Source organism: Limanda limanda, chromosome 17 (assembly GCF_963576545.1).
Source record: "Limanda limanda chromosome 17, fLimLim1.1, whole genome shotgun sequence".
NCBI lineage: Eukaryota > Metazoa > Chordata > Actinopteri > Pleuronectiformes > Pleuronectidae > Limanda > Limanda limanda.
The window spans coordinates 9,264,300-9,282,246 of record NC_083652.1 but is presented as its reverse complement, the minus strand read 5'-3'; positions in this window follow the sequence as shown (position 1 = coordinate 9,282,246).

Here is a 17,947-nt window from a genome sequence, read left to right as displayed (position 1 = left end):
TTGAATATTCCCGGAATTTTGCAACCCTACTCGTGATTGGTTGAGAGTGTTACTATTACTACTGCGCAGTGGCTCCAAATTATGTCATTAGTGTAAAATGGCAGAATCCAAATGCAGAATATTCCGGTAAGAGGAGGCGGAGACGTGTCTGTGTATGATTGGGGCCCTAGGGGGTCTCGGGTACCTGGACAGTTTTCCCTGTTGACACTGAACACAACGTACAGATGTAGCTGTTGGTAATAACATTTAGTTCTAGGGATATAAATAAACCACCTGAATATGTTGAGGTCACTAGAACAAGACCCCCATTTAAAGGGATCCCAAGTGGGGACTCATTACAGTAGCTCACTGTTTATAATGAAATGAATCACATCCCCCATATGCGACAGCACCTTTATTCATAGCCCTGTAATGCTAGTGTTTTAATACTACTTGCACTAAACTTCCATCTTATAATGTCTCACTGAATTAACATAATTAAGAATGCCAGTAAACAGCACTTTGACTCGAATAGGGCCGTGTCATAGCCAAAGGTGAAAATAAAAATATAATTTGCTAACAGTAATCTTAAGATCCCCAAATTGGGGCTGTGGGATCTCAAGAGGGACTTTTGCACTACATTATCTATATTCAGTAGATTATACTAGAGGATATTATACTGTTATCTATCTGTACTTAATTTAAAAAAGACTGATTATTAAAAAAGGAAATACTGTATGAATTATCTGCATTAAATCAAAGTAAGACAATGTAAGCGTGGGCTACAAAGCTCATCACTTGGTCAGTTCCCGGGCTGCAGACAGACGCCACACCTGTTAGGTCAGTGTCAGACGCTCTGACACGCCGCAACACATTCACGCTGTCAACACAAGCTTGTTTTCTGCTCGTGGTGTCCTCACACATTCTCTCGGCAGGACTCACACGGGACACAGACAGAGACAATGACGGACACAAATAGCTGGTAGAGCACAGTGAGCCGGTCACCAGGACTGACCATTTCCTCTGGGACCGCTCTGCTTGTCATCTAGCTGCTGTCTGAGAGTTTGTTGTGCTGCTTGTCGGCCTTCAAGCAGAGGTGATGGGACTCCATTGTCTTTAGTCTCATGGCAACAGTCGAGGATCAGGTTACCATTGCTGACAAGGAAGTCAATGACCTCTGCATTGGCCTACTGTGTGTTGTTATGTAGAGTGGTTATCGAGCTGCTGCCCATGTAGCCTGTGTGTAATGCTCAGACTAACAGAGGAAGTGTGTATCTTTGGTATCTCTGTTCGGCTATGTTACCTCTTTTGTACGGTGGCCATGAGAGCTCAATTCAATAGAATTTATTAAAAAAGTAGTTAGACAAAACACTTATTGAGAAAACTGTCTATTTGATGAATGCGCCACAAATAGAAAACACGCTTCATATGCTCAAAAAGCAATCAAATACTTGAAAGACTACAGAAAGGTTTCCATGGGAAACACTTCAATTCAAGTAATATGCAGAAATAGACACAATTAATTGAGAAACAGGCTAATAAATTGGGCTACCAATATTACCTGCTAACTTCGTCTTTTTCAAATCAACATGGTCTTTACTGTTATTGATGTAAAACCAAAAAAGCTACCATGTTATATTAGCCTGTTAGGGCGTTCACAAACGGAGAAGATGAAATGACACTGCTGGAAAACAAAAAAGATAGATTATTGTGTATATATATCGTAAATTATTTAAAGGTCTCTATTTGCCTTGTTTTCTGAATGTCTTTCACTTGTTGAAAGACATTCAGCTTCAACAAGTGAGTGTGTTGATGTGTTTTGAGTGTTTGCAGTGCATTTCCTATTTGGTGCGTATGTGTTGTCAAATTGATGTTTTCTCCATGTTTTGTGTTTATCTGCATGCGTTTTCTTAGGCTGCAGTGTGTTGAGCTCTCAGGGCCACTCCACCTTTTGAGACTGCCGTGCCTTAGCTACATGATCTTGAGCAAATTCAAGTGGGGGGGAGTACTTTGAATGCTCTACATAACATCCCACTCTGCGTTTTAATTTCATGGTACGTTCTTTTATAAACCCAGGTCGGGAAAGAAGCATGTTTATGTGTATTCTCAGGGCAACATGAAAGCAATTATAGTCCACAAACGGTGCATCTGTGTCGTCGCACATCTCCTTTGATTGAGGATGTCCCTCTCTGAAGTGGATTGGAACTGTAGTGCTGGTGTCAGCGTCTGGAGTTAACAAGGCTATTTCATGCTTTATTATAGCTTGCATGAAAGAGACGCTTGTCTTTGCTGTGTGCCGGGCTTTTGTCTGTTCTTCATTGCCTTCTCCCTTTTCTGCTGCCTTCCTTCTGAGAGATCTGCTAAATTATACTGCTAGAAACTCAAGATTGAACTGCTAATAAGTTATTTATTTTTTAACCCCCCCCCCCCCAAAAAGATTGTTCAGCAGTCTCAATGGTAAAATAATTCACTCTCAAAACCCAAGCAATCTCAGCTGTATGTGTTTAAGTCTATAAAACATTATGACATATCAGTAGTACAAATATTAAACGCTCACGTCAAAATGTCTGGGAGAAGCAGAGACATTTGACACTGTTGTGTTATGAAGTCATTGTAGCGCCTCAGATATTAATTCTGTGCCCGCTCATGAACGTATCAATGTTCATAGTCTTTGTAAGGACTGAAATAAATAGCTTGCGTTCTTCTTGCCTTCTTTTCCTCTGCTCCTGACTGCAGTTATTCTGTCACTTTAATCCTTGCTATTAATCCACGTTGAGTCATCATTTCGGCTGGTGAGGATTATTGTCGAATCTTAGGATAGACACCAATTTTGTATTCACTCCTCTATGCTGATCACTTTGGGACGATCTGTGTTTGTGTGTGTGTGGGTGTGACAATTTTATTGATTAATCAGTGGATTGAACTACAATGAACTTAATCAATATTTTCAGCCCTAGTTTTAGTTTGGTAATTATTTATGTTAATGATAATATGAAGATGTTAATTTGGCCAGTAACCATTCTTTTTTCTGGTTTTATATTGTCAAAAACAGATTTTTAGACTAATGGACAAAAAAACCTAAACGTGTTTCTTCAGTTTTCTGAATCTTGGTTTTCTATTCACTATTTCACTATTCACTATTTATTGACTTAATGAAAGGTTTACAATGAAAAAATAATTGTTGCCGATAAGACCAATTCTTGCTTGCTGAGTGCTAAATGCAAAAACTGCAACAATTGGTATGTTGGTGTTCGAGAGAAAGACTGTGTGTGTCCTTGTGTGTCCGTGTGTGTCCATGTGTGTGTGTCCCTACTCTCAAGGCATGACCAGAGGGGCTTTCATGGACTGAAATGGGCGATCCCTGAGGTCTGCGCTGAGGTTATCGATTGTGCCATGAAAACCTGACTCGTGTTTAAAGCAGTTAAGCTTTGTTATTTCCAATTTCTCCCTTTAACAATTAGAAAATTGCAAAAGAGAGAAAAAATGAAAAAAGAAAACGGGGCAGAGATGAGGACAGACAGATTAAGGCAGATGAGGGACAGAGCTATGAATACCTCTTTTTGCCGAAAGTGGGAAAGCGGAGGTTTGAAACAGAGAGTAGGAGCAGCAGTGTATGTCCGGGAGGAAGAACAGTGGTGCACAAAAGTGAGGTCGTTCATCATCTGTAACCTTGCCAGGACACAGCACCGTCTCCCCAAAAAAACCTGATGTAAACAGTGAGAGAAAACAACACAATCTCAAAGGACCCGTTGATAAACACTGTTACGATCCCCGAGCAGCCAAGTCAAACTGAGCCCTTGTTTCTCTGGAGCAGTTGGAGCCGGAGATAAGCGGAGGGCTCATATCGCATAAAAAGATTTCTACAGATTCATGAGGCTCCGGCACAGTGAGCTATTGATCCCTCTCCCCCGTCTGTGCGAGAGTGGAGGATACGGAAAACCTCCTAATGGTCAATATGTCTTTTTGGGGATTGTAGGATATGCTAATTTCAGAGTGACTTACTTTAAAGGCAATGCCAAGATTGGAAATGTAGGAAAGAATGTGTCCAGAGTTACCGAAGATCCTCCTGAAGAACAGGACGTTGTGTCTGGAAAGATTTATTGTTGCTCTGTTTTTCAATCATTGGAGGAAATTCAAACAAACATCTATTTACTTGTCTTGGCGTCAGTGGGGGATTGAGTGTAATTTAATCAAGTGTTTTGTATGTTTTAGATTGAAATTTCTGCAAACTGATGACTTAAAAAAAAATGTTTGCGTTTGGCAAATGTTGGCGCCTGTGTCCTGCTCCAGTGGCATCCTGGCAAATTTACTCTAAAGCCACCGGAGCCAAACTCGTTATCCGAGATGACATTACGCTCACAGACACGCTGGTTAATCCTCATCCTGAAGAGCTGTGACTGCACAGACAAACATGATGGAAGCTGTGTGCTTTACATATTTGTGTGTTTAAACTTTTAACATTGGAAGAAACATCAACAGGGTTATGTCAAAATTGAGTAATGGTATGAGATCTCATAACTGCAGAACAAGACGAATGTTGTTTGTGTTTGTCCATATCTTTTTATCTGGGATATACAGCTTTTGACTTTGGTGTTTTAGCGTGACTGGTGCAGTGACCCTTCTCGTGGAAAGGGGCTGTTTATTTTGCCTGTAGTGACGCTGGTCGCAGCTTTTCTCTCTGAAAGTGGAACAGTGACTTGCAGTAATTGAACCGCGGGAAGCAGAGACCTGCTGCAGAACTCAGTCCAGAGAACCATGACGCTAAACCTCTGCTGCTGCTTCAAATCATTGTTTATTCAAGGTTAGGTGAAGCTCCAGTCAGTTTACAGAACCCCGAACTGGAGAATCAGTTGTCATCAACTTGGGTCGATTAGTCCCAGCGACCAGTGTTACAGAGCACTGGTCTTCTGATTATTCAAAGACTGCTGGACATTACAAGTCGAATATGAACTTTGCCTCTCACTCATATTTCGGATAAAGCCCTGGTCTTCTTGTGTTATCTGTTTTGGGTCCTCGCCTAATTCTCCTTTTGACTCCTTTTTTCCCTTTTTATATTTCTACCGTAACGACGAGTCGATCATGTGAAGGATCGATCGGCCTTTGGCGAATCAATGCTCACTGCCTGCCATTCTTGTTGTAAATTGCACTGTGCCATGCAAGAACAGGAAGCTTGACACATGTAGCAGCAGTGGCTGCAGGGAGAGCAGGCAGTGTGGGTCAGCTGACAACATGATACCACGAGTGACAGCAGGGCAGAGCGTGTGGTTCGGCGCCGCAACATCCTGCAATAATTGTGAAAAGATACAACCATCGCCATTGTCAAAATCATTAATGCCATCATTGCCATAAACGGCATCACCAATATAAAGAACAGCAGCTGCAACAGGAAAACAACAAATGGATCCATCGATCACACGTGGAGAGCTGCAGGTCAGTGAGCTGCAGCTTTGCTTAATAGAGGCACTACATTAACCGCTGCAGAGTGTTGACAGATCCAATTAGAATGAGCTCCATACCTCTGCCACCGCCCGGCCCTCCAAACTCCTCTCACACATGCAGCATGGAGTCCACTCTTCTCCAACTCATCCATAGTTTCTTTGGCCTTCATTCAGTGCATCACTGCATCAATACACCTAGTATAAACTGGAGCCACCATCCAAACATAAATTCATGTTTGTTTTTATTTTGGATTTTCTTCTGACAATAATCACACACTCTTTATACACAGTATTTATCACTGGGAAACTTGTGCTTCCCTGGTGAATACTTTTCATGCTGCCACCACACACCCTTTTTTTCCACATCCCTCAAAATGTCTATTCCTGTCTTTGGTAAAGCTGCTTTTCTCTCATCTATCCACAAATGTCCAAATGATAGGTTTTGTGTCTGAGGAGAAAAGGGAGTTATGCTTCACAAGACGGGAGCACAGCAAAACGTCTGACTCCTGCCAAGCAGAGGAAACAAAGCAGGCTCTTTTTTTTTTTTCTTACCAAAATCTATTCTTTTGTCTGTCTGCTTTCTTTGTGTACCCTTCACTCGCGCTCCAGCCGCAGTCCTCCCTCTCAATTATTCCTGCGAAACAACGCGCTTGTCAATCTTTTTTTTTCAATAGCTAATAGTCCATCTATCCCCCTCTGCCCATCAGTCAAACCAATTAATTCGATCAAGCTGTTGAAAGTCATTTTCAGCCGCAGCGGGGGGGCAATGGCAGACTGACAGCGCTGGCTCCCCATATCCATTGTTAAGAGATGAACAGCACGGAGTAAACCAATGTAAATTAGCCTGAATGCATCCAGAAGTAATTTTATATCCATACCATTCAATTATATTTTTGTTTGCACCATTTCCCTTTTGTTTCTGTGTCACTCCGTGTGTGTGCACATGGATTTTTTGCAGTCACACTCGGTACAAAACACGTGGGCAGATTGTTGCATGAATGTCTCGTCAGTGTGAAAACCTTCGAGACTGTAAGCAGCGCTGTTTACAGTCAGCGTGTTTCCTCGACATGAGGGCAGGTCATCTTTTCCCGGGTGTCATACTAAGGTGTCATACCTGAGTTCCTTTCATAGAAATGGATCAGGCCTTTGGAAACTCTCCAGTCTTCAGGTACATGCCGTCGGAGCAGGTTTTCTTTCACTTCCTCAGAAGGAAACCTCTGAGAAGACGAAGCCTCTGTCGCGAGTCCGATGACGACTCGTCCAAGTGCTGCTGGACAAGAGTTGCGTGTGAATTATTATATTTGCTCCGCTGATGCGAGCTATCTAACCCTTCACATGCAGGCCTTTTGATGTCGCTCCTCATTGTCTTGCAGAGCCGCAGGAAATTGAAAGGGAAGATCGGGGGAGTGTTAGAGAAGGGGGAGAAGAGGTGGTGGGGGGGAGTGATGCTCGTCACATCAGGGTTTTCTGGGACACGGTACACGGAAATTAACTAGCCTTGCATGACCTGCAGGAGCTCGCTCTCGGAGTGCAAGGAGGATGCGCGGAGCAGCGAGCCAGGATCTATGTTGTTTTAGAAGACACAAGAGATCAAATAAGTGATTTTCTTTTTTTCCTCTCCCTTCGCTAAAAGGCACGAATCCAGGTTTAATATTTCTGCTGCATCCTTCATTCACCCTGCACCGCCTCTCACCACCGCATGCAGGCCTCCATTCTAATTCAGAGAAAAGAGGAAACCTTCGCAGAATCACACAGAACGCACTTGCTCGGTCTCCCTCGAGTGTTGAAAGAGTAAAGTTTTAATGTGACCGGAATTTGATTTGAAGCTCTCAGTGACTTGAAGACGGGAGAGAGGCTGCTTTTCCTCTCGACTGTCACTCTCGTCTACACTGTAAGTGCTTTCTCCCCGTCTGTCAATGAACACACACGCGTTCCCATATTTTTTTCCCCTGCTGATAAATTATAATGACGAACAGCCTGTTTCAGGTTGGGGAGTACAAAGTGGTTGTAGGCTAAGTTAATAAGTCAATTTCTGCTCTTTTGTGAGTCCTGGGAAGTGGAATTAACATTTTTATTTCAACAATGCTGTTGCATATTTTTGTGATTATATTAGAATATTTCAAGCAAGATTAATATAACTTTATTTGTCCATGAGGGACTGTGAGGCATGAAAAAGTCACACAGTGTTATTGTTGTTATATTTCTTTAACCTACCTTTTAAACTAGAGAGCGATACTGTGTTTAGAAGGTAGAGTGTGTTGTCCTCTAACCATTTGTCCTCATAAATATAACTGTTTGTCCTGAAAATAGTTTTTTATTTACAGCATGTTTGGGTTTTTATTGTGAGTTGGCAACTCGCTGCAGGAATGAGAGTAATTTCATTTGAAAGCCAAGCGTCTCCCTCTTGAGTCTCGGTTTGTTTAAATGGAGATGGACACAGAGGACAATGGCAACAGTACGTTATATAAAATGACAGATAAGCAATGAGTGAGTCGAGTTCATTGTGCTCAGGTAGTGAGAAGGGAGGTGGGAAGTGTGATGTGTAACGTGGCGGGTCAGATGCGGGAAAGTGGGTTTGCTCTGGCGGGAAATGGCTATTTACGTAGCTGAAAATGGAGTGGGCCTTTCTGACATTTTCATAGCCCCGAAGGCAAGAGTAACCTTCAGCAGAAAACAGAACGATTAAAGGAGCCAAGGGGGAGGAGGCGGATGGGGGAGAGCGAGAGGTGGGGCAGAAAGCTGGGGAAGTGATTGCATGCGAGAGTTAAAAAATGATTGGAACTGAATTTGGAGAAGCGACAGCGAGAGGGAAATGAAGATGGACAGAAATAGACAAAAATTATTCCGAGGTCATGGAAAGGTGTGAGAGGAGAAGGCAGAGAACAGAGATTGACAGGTAGAAAATTAAGAAAATAAAGGAGCGTAATGCAGGGCAAGGTTTACAAATGACTTGCATCTAATATTCACGAATAATGGTCAGTAAATAACACATTACATTATTTTCCTAACAGCTTTACACCTTGTTGCAACACTTAAACACTGCTATCAAACCACGCAAATCACTCAGCCCTGAAATATTGCTAGTGATGTGACATGACGGAGAAATGACGCATGCATAAAGCATAATAGCCACTCACAACAGTGCTAGTTAATATTTCTGTCTTCAATAATCTTAGCATGATAATGTGGACCATAAAGGCTCCGCTTCCCTACTATTGTCTTGTGTGAGTGAACGACTCAAAACAAACCAGTTCTTTTCTGTCACCTCGACTTTCAGCCAAGGCAGATTTCTGCAGCGCAAAAACATGATGTCAGACAAAGGATTTTTAGTTTTCATTCAAACTTACCAATAAAATCAACATAGAAAAATGATATATAGTAAATAACTGAATATATCAAGACTGAACTATGAAATAAGGCAGTAGGATAGATGAAAGTGGCCACACTCATAAAAAATAATCGTAAAATACGAAATCTTTTTGAAAAATATTCATTATTATAAAGAATACATATATATTCTTCTTTTCTTATTACTATTAAACAACTTGATGGAGGGACTTGAAGTCTGGTGTCTTCATGTGTCTATGCAGCATCAGACAACAACATTAAGGGCCGTGTCTTTCACCTGGTGTAAAATGGTGGTCATTTTATTTCCTATTTTCAAAAGAATGTATTTGCTATATTCCTGTCCAGGATCCATGTTGTTACCAAAGAGGTTATGTTTTCACCCCTGTCCGATTTTTTTGTTTGTCTGCAGGATTACGCAAAAACTGCCAAATGGATTTCCACGAAACCTGAAGTAAGGATGTGATATAGACCAAGAAAGAATACGTACAATTTTGGCATGGATCTAGACACGGGTTAAATCCAGGAATTTCTCAGTTTCACTTTCTTTTACATTGTGAGATAAGGTGGTATTTGAGATTTTAAGGAGACTGTTGGGGTTTGGTGGAGGTATGGACTCTACTGAGTGCCTTTCTAATTAGAATAGCAAGTGCCCACCTGGACCTCCAAGGGCGTGTTGATCTTAAAATGAAGTGTGGGCAGGCACACTGTTTGTGACTGTGCTCGAACGACCAACAAAAACCTGGTGTGAAGTGGTGACATATTTTACTCAAAACCACAAATGTCAATCTCAGGCAGTGCTACAGGAAAAGTACAGGGGACCCAAGCCATTAAGATTCATCCTCTGGGCGCTATATGAATAACTTATAACTAATAAATCGTTATCCATCTAGTTAATGAGATATTTTGCTCTGGACCAAAGTGGTTTACAAAAATAATAATAAAAGAAAAATCGGGTTTGAAAGCAATTATAGAAAGCCTGTGGTTTGCCTGTTCTACAGATTCACCTCCTCTCTTCTCCTGATATAATTGTGCATGACTCCATTATAGTTTTTACAATACAAAATCCCTGGATGAGAACTTATCACCTGATCGTCAGAACGAGAGAATTCAGGAGAAAAGTGTGAGATGAAGTCGATTATTTCCATGTGACTGTGTTGCCAAAGTAGGACTGATTGTATCAGTAGATGCAGTTAATAGACCCTGATTATGAGCAGCCTCATTTCCTACAAATGACTCCTCAGCTGAGCCATGTGCACGTCAAGAATACATTATATTTCTTTTATGCACATATCTTTCTTTTGTAGCGTGACAATGGGACCACAATGGGGAAACTTGGTGAAGAGATAAATATATGAAGCTGTCCTATGCATTTTCTTTCCTACAAATCTGTCTAATTAAGTGGAGATGTGGGTCTGTGTGCTTTGACTGTTACTTTTGAATAGGCAGATATGGGTTAGAATGAGATATTAATATGTGCACTATAACTTGAGCCTTTATTAATTTTATTCTATTATCCTATTTTATAATTATTATTTAAATCCCTGGCCAAGAATTAATGTTGGCAAAGTATGAAATATCAAGAATTGTCTTTATTGTAAATATATAAAATGTTTCTTCTTGTTGAAATCCAGTCACATTAATCATATAATAAACACAAGTATGCAGTGTTTAATGATTTATTGTTAAACTGGGAGTCCTCAAGTTGTGAACTTTTCCTCCCACCAGTGCCAGAAGCCAGAGCCACATAGAGAAGAGGTGTGAATGTGGCTCTTTGACGGATCATCCTGCTGAGTCCCAGTCGGGCAATCATCTATAATGTAGGTTCAAGAGTAAAAAATCCTCAGTTTCTATCCCATCAAGTGCTTCTCTAGACTCTCATGCAGGGTCATTCCCCGACCCAGGAGATGAGTGATTCTCATCAGCGTTTAGATTATTATTCTCAGCAGACTTCTCCCAATAAACAATCTCTTTGAGGTTGCCCACAGAAATATGCTCATGTACTGTGAGCTGTACTGAGGATGAGCATCCTGGTAAACTGACAGTGGCTCAGCTCTCTGAGTAAAAGGTTTGGAAATAGGCATTTGTACTTATTAACATGTATAGCTTCTGCTTCCTTGTCCTCCCTGTGGAATAAAAATCTGATAGTGTGTCTCGGTGCTGCGAGAGCTCTGAGGCTTTGTTCCCCCGCTCAGGAGGGAAAGTGCCATGAAAGTCACCAGAAGCTCTGGGAGGTTAATTGCCAAGTTATAAATCACACAAGACAGTTAGGCTATGGGTGCTGGTAGCGTATGGCTGCAGTTCCTCGGGTTATAGAAAAAAGTCTGTCCTTCAATATGTTGGGTTTGGCACTAATATTAATATTCACTTTGATTTGTCATATTCCAGGTAAATAGAACTGGAGTTACTTCAGTCACGATGATCTCCTCATTTGAGATGTAAAGGTCTGTAGTGTGCACAATAAACTCATCAGTATTTTATATTGCATAATGACCAGAAAATATCAAGATAATAAATGGGTTGCCTCTTGCTGCACTGTACATGCAATCATTTTCTAAAATGTATATTTATATAAATATTACAACTAATGTGATAAATTTCTCCAGACTAATTAAACTTCACAATGACAGTTCACCACCTCAGATTGTCACTCAGACAGTATCAGGGCAATTTGATGTAGAATTTCAAAGTAAAAGCCCTGTTTTGGCAGCAGAGAAGGAGATTCTCATGGCACTTGGCAAAGATGATGGCAGTGAAAAGTTGGCAGAGAGCAGTGAGTTACTGTGCCGCCTACTTGTTTACTAGTCCGGTAACATTACGTCAACAAATAGGGTTAGCTTACAAAATTAGAGGACTGGTGCTTTGCGAGAAAAGGGTGGCCTGGAAAGGAGTCAAATTCAAGACTTATTTTCCCAGTCCACTCCTGTCAGCTGTCCAAAATGACATCTCACACTTCTTTTTATAGCATCAAACAACTAATTACAAAGTAGCATTTGGACACACACCAGTGTGATAAAAAAAAACTACATAAAATGACAGAAACCTTTTATTTCTTTAGACCTTTTAGTTTTATCCATGTCCTATTCCCTAACACGGAGGCAGGGTTTATGACCTATTTTGCAGCCGGCCACAAGGGTACGACTTAGCTTCACTTTTTGGGAGATACGTTGTACCCTAGTGGCTGGGTCAAAGTCATTTTGTTCGTCTTTATTTGCAGTCTATAATTTATATAATTATTCATGTTGAGTTGCATTTTGTCCATCATGTGCTACAGCTGTGAGTTGATACAAATTTTAAATTTAATTTAAAAAAAAAACTATAATAAATGAAATTCAGCAATGACCGACCAGTATTTTATTTTGATAAAAGTGTCCAATTTTATTATTCGAGGCAAGTGGATTTTTCTGTTTATAATTTTCTGTACTTTCCTAATATCAAAGCAGCAGCCCCCTCCCCTCCTCACACCCTCTCCATCTCAAGCTGTGACGCTCCATTTGGTATCTGTCAGTCATGTATGAATCTGAACCACTGCAGGCATCTGGATGATTGATTTAGCCTCGATGGACAACTGAAGTATAACTGACAGCGTCAGCGATTGAGATTATCAGGCAGTTTTTCTGCTCGACGTCAATAATTTTCCGAGGAAATTGTGACAAAGTGTCTCCTCCACTGAAACTTGTTTATTTTTTTCATGCACCTTGGCTGTTCATCCTCTTACCAAAGTCAGCAGGCTACCGTTTAATTTGTACCAGTTTATATTTTGCCATTACTGCCTCAATGGCCCGCCAACGTAATGAGCACAGTGGTAATCACACTTGACCCTTCTAATTAAAACCAGTGCCAAGGGCAAGCGACCATGAACAGGGCGGCAGCCTGCCCTTTATGCGTGGGGCGCAAAAGTAAACCACAACTCATTTTGCACTGGTTTATGGGATCTTTCAATGACCTCACACATCTTTTATACCGAGCATATTAAATCGATGACTTGTTTCCTGGGGAGCTTTGTGTCGTTACTGTGCAGCAGGCAGGTACACAACAGTTACACTGAAGTGGCACTTTAATCAAAACCATGAAATATCCCTATTGAGAAATGACTTCATTCATTGAATGTGTTTTTAAAAGTTCTCCTCTCAGTGGTAGGTGAACGGTATTTTTATTGAGAAAATGGGGGGAAATTCTGTCGTTAATGCTGTCAAGAAACGTACTAACGCAGCGTGGAATGATCCCAGAGGGAGCGTTTGTTTTATGTTACAGTTTGGAATGAAACAACCTTGTGGAGTTTGTACTTTTTTCAAATGGAAGGATTTGAAATTCCTTTTTTTCTCCTGATACAGTATGAATGTGAGAGTTTTTAAACACATTCTGTAGCAGCACTTGATTTTACAGCCTTCACAGAGGTGTGTGCATAAATCAAAATGTTGGATCTAAGCAGAGCCCCTCAGAGGATTTTACCTCCATGCATCTCTTCCCCTTATCCAAGTCATCATTTCTATATTCCTTTTTCTTCCCTTCCTACATGCCACTCTGGCTGCACTCACGCTGAAGTTAATCAACTGCCTCAAGTCATTGTGGCGCTCGCTCTCTTTTTGTTTTGCTTGTTTCTGACTGCACTCGCTCGGGTCCATCAAAAGGCTCCTTTTAAAGACGGGCTTTAAACCTCACGTTGAATGGACACAGCTTGCCACTTCAGTTGCTGTGGAAACCAGGTGGACACACTGACAGGTTGTTTGAGAGCATTGTGAGTGGGAGTTTGAGAGGCTATTGAGAGTGTTATGGATTTACTGTACAGATCTACAGACCTCGATGCAGTTTATCCACCAGGAGGGGAAAGATTATGTAGCATGTTTGTATGCAGATACAGAATACACAATAATAAACCCAAGTCCAGACCAAATGCATAAATAGTAAGAACCTATAATCCATTGCTGTGAGGCCACAATGCTCAACCACCTTGCTACCCGACATTCTGCCCACATACTACATTATTACATAGTATAACAGAACTTTTAATGACTGATTTTTTATTTGGTTCAGTGTTCAATCTAATGTCTGCCTGAATATGGAACTAGAACTAGCAGCCTGTCCAACTAAGCTCAGCACAGTCTAGAAACAGGGTGAAACAGCTCGTCATGTCCAAAGGTAACACACTCCACCTACCAGCACCTCTAAAGATCATTAATTTAACGAATGATATCTTCTGTGTTAAATTTGTACCAATATCCAAGTGTAAAATTCTGCTGCCTGACATCAGAGGTTACCCGGTCCATAATCCCCAACAACACTGCAAATTACCCAAACATTTTTTTGTGGTGGGCTATAAAGGTGCTTGTATCAGAAGATTTTGCTAGTCTTGGTATTTGGCCATACAACACTAGCTGCCGATTTTGCCAGTTTCTAGTCTTGGTGCCTAGCTAAGTTAGCCACCTGCTGGCTGCTATCACAGACTGTATATGAAGATGGACAAGGTGCATCCACTTTATCCCACTGTGCCAATATATACCAGGTGCTAACATGTACTGGTGATGTCATTTGAAGCCAGACACTGTGCAGCAGTAGTCATGGAGTGGAGCCACAGTAACAAGGTCCTCAAAATGCACACCCCTCGACCAATCCTGAGTCAGTCTCAGCTGTCAATCCTGACATTTATCACATTTTTATTGCATCAAACAACGATTTAAAACCCCCAAAAATTTGAAACAAAACTTCATTTGACGATTTAGTTTGGGTTCACAACCTTTTACCACAGCCAGCCTCTCGGTTGTGATTAAATCCATGGTTGTTGGATATATTTATCATAGCTTTAATAAGAGATCCTAACATCTAACTCTGCTTAAAATGTTACAGTTCATTTGAATTTGTATTTTAATAACTTGGTCAAAGCTGTTTCCCCTCTGTTTTCAGTGAATAATCTATGCTAAGCTAGCTCTACTGCACCGACATGAACATGAATTAACTTCTAGTTCTTATAGAGAAAATGAAAAAACTTTATATTTTGATCTGTCCTAAAAAGAGGTTTCTCTTATCATGGCTCCATAGGCTAGTAAAAAGTTCACGGTATACCAGTCTCTTTATTCACCACCATAAGCAGTCTATAATCAGCACTGTCAGCACTAAAAGGTTAAGTTGCATGTTCAGTCTGGAACCTGTTGATGAGGCAGGTGCACACTGGTTTGATGGATTGTGGAGTTGGGACGATGACGCGTGGAATACCTCTAAAGGCTCTGAATTTGGCTCACATCCTGCCCTCTGGCCATTAGAGGCTCAGTGTGCATGCAGAAGAGTCAACTAAATAAATGGTTAAATGATAAAAAAATCAATAGGCGCCATGCTTCTGGCACGTTCCCTTCGTGTCCGACACTGAACACCACTGATCAAATAATCAACAAAAAACTACAATCGATGGATTGAATTCTTGTAAAGGGTTTTTTACTCGGAGGTGAAGGCCAGTGTGAGCGGGGGGTGAGACGGCGGTGTTGTGTTTCGGTCACTATGCTGCCCATGTTCTTGACTTAGGGTTATTTTTATGATCACTACTTGTTTGCCAGCACATTTGCATGAAGGAGGACATAAATAGGAGAGTGAACAGTGTCCATCACCCCGCTGGTGACAGAGTCATGCTCCTGTGCAGGGGCCCTTCATGCTGTAATCAGGGAAGTTTCTGCTAATCACGCCAGATTAAAGTCAGTGTTCAAACACGTAGGAAAATAGAATTTAATGGTACCAGTGAACAATGAAAAGACCCACAACCTTGTATTTAAATAGTGTCATCAACAAACTCTGCATGTAGAGACTAAACAATGTTTTTCTTGGATGAGGCCAACATGGCTGGCACTGTGGTTTGTTTATTGTTCCTGCTGTAACTATTTTGGAGTCTGGGAAACTGTTCAAATCTGCCAGCATAAACATCCCATCGAGTGAACTATACACTGTATGTCACTATACAGTTTTCCATTAGTATTCACTGTGAAGGTAGATCAACATGCCAAAGCTGCACAAGTTCAAATGCCACTGTCAATAAGGGTCATCCATGTGAAAGTCCATAATTAACCTTTGCATTGATTTGTTTTCTCGTATGTAAATTAATGAAGACTCTGACTTTGTCTAGACCTTGTTTGTGGTGGAAAACCATAGGAAAAAAAAATAAATAAACAAAAGCACGTTATTGATCCCACGGAGGGGAGGTTCACTTGTTACAGTAGCAGATATTAAAAAAGGAGAACCTGTGAAAGAATAGACATGAATAAGATTAACTTAAATTAATGAAATGAAAAGAAAATTCAGAGAATATGTAATTAATATACACCTCACTATTATAGGAGGGTTATCAAAACTGTTATATAAAATCTAATCAATGTACTTTATTTTCCCATTGGGAAATTTGTCTTGGGCCTAAATGCTACAGCAGCTGCAAAAGAGTACATTGTACAACAAACAACAAAAAACAGTACCGGGTACATATCCTGCAAGACCCAGAATAATAAAGGCGAGTTGAATATTTGTCTTCCCTAAAAACACTTCAAATGAAAAAAAAAAAAAAAGGAAATAAGCAGATAAGCAAGATGAAAAACAGAAACTGACTTTAATACTTCAAAACCGAAGTGTGAAGCGTGCTCAACGAAGTGCAATGGGTGTAGAGACACGACCAAATCAACACGTCTTCTTATTGATTGGTGTGATAGAAGTTTGGATGGATGAGAGCTTGAGGCAGTTGGATTTCCACTTACAGGCTCTGTGACGTCTGCCTGATGGTAACTGGTCAAATACAGGGAACACTATGTTCCAGTCTGACCACAGAACCTTTGTAGATGGTCTGAAGGGAAGGGTTGTCCTTTTTGTCCAACACCTTCATAGTCGCTTTTACCATGCTCTCAATTTTTTATTTTAGCTGGATTGTGAGAGTGCTGAACCATGCAGCCATCCTAATTATGCTTTCAAGCAGAGCAGCATAAAATATCGAGATGATGTCGGTGCTCATCCCGAACAGTGTAAGTCTGCGTAGGAAGTGCAGCCATTGAACTAACTTCCCACACAGAAAGTCCACGTGGGAGACTCCAATCTACAGACTACAGTCGACAGATATGTCAGATTACAGTCCAGCTGTATGCCTAGACATACAGCTGAAAGTGCTAACCTGCTCAATAACTTTGTCACTGATTATCACTGGGTCATAGACTTTCACCTCTCTGCGGTCGGATATCATCTCTTTCCTCTTTTTGATGTTAAAATTAGATGATGACTGTCACTCCAGTCTTTAAAGGTGTCAATCTCCTCCAAGTACATTGCAGGGAAGTCATCCCTCTGCAAAAAGCTTAAAATCACTGTATCATCAGAAAATAAAGGAAAGGAAAGGAAAGGAGAGCTCAGGCAGCCCTGTGGTTCACCTGTGCTCCAGTATTTGACGCTAGAAAGTCGCTATTTACCTTCACCTGCTGGGATCTGTTGGTTAATAAAGAATAAAACCATTTTATGAAAGGATTTACATGCATGTTGTTGAACATCTGGACCAGTAGGCAAGTATAGTAAATAGTGTACAGCAATATAAACATCAGTATAATAATACAAATTGTGTGTGTATGTGTGTGTATATATATTTATATTTATGTATGGTTAAAATTCACAATAGCATAAAATATAATATGAATATATATATATATCATGTTACTTATCTAGATATAAGATGCAAGTTTTGCCACATTGTTTGATATAGTTAAATTTATAAATTTATTACACTATATATGTCATTGATCATTACAGTTACAAAACTAAAACATTTGGATCAGTGACTGTGTAAAGTGATCAAAGTTAAGTCACCCTTATTTTTCATTAAGATTTGTGAAGCTTTATTGTCATTGCACAAATATGAAAACCACGTGCATACACTGTTTATTCGAGTTCAGTTCAATGATGGCTTGTGGGAAGAAGCTGTCCATATATTTTCAAAATAAAACTTGTTTTATAGAATTGCCTTAGTGGGTCATGAAGTCAGTTAGAAAAATAAAATAAATCATTTGTACAGCCGGTACACATACATGTGGAGCTTTTATTTTTTATATTTATTTTCATGTTTGTATATCTGTACAATACAGAGTTCCACTTTGAGAGGGTTTGTTTGTCAGTGATACACATCCAAATTAACTGAAACCATGACCAAGTCGAACAGCTTCGTAAATTAGTTTTAATCTCAA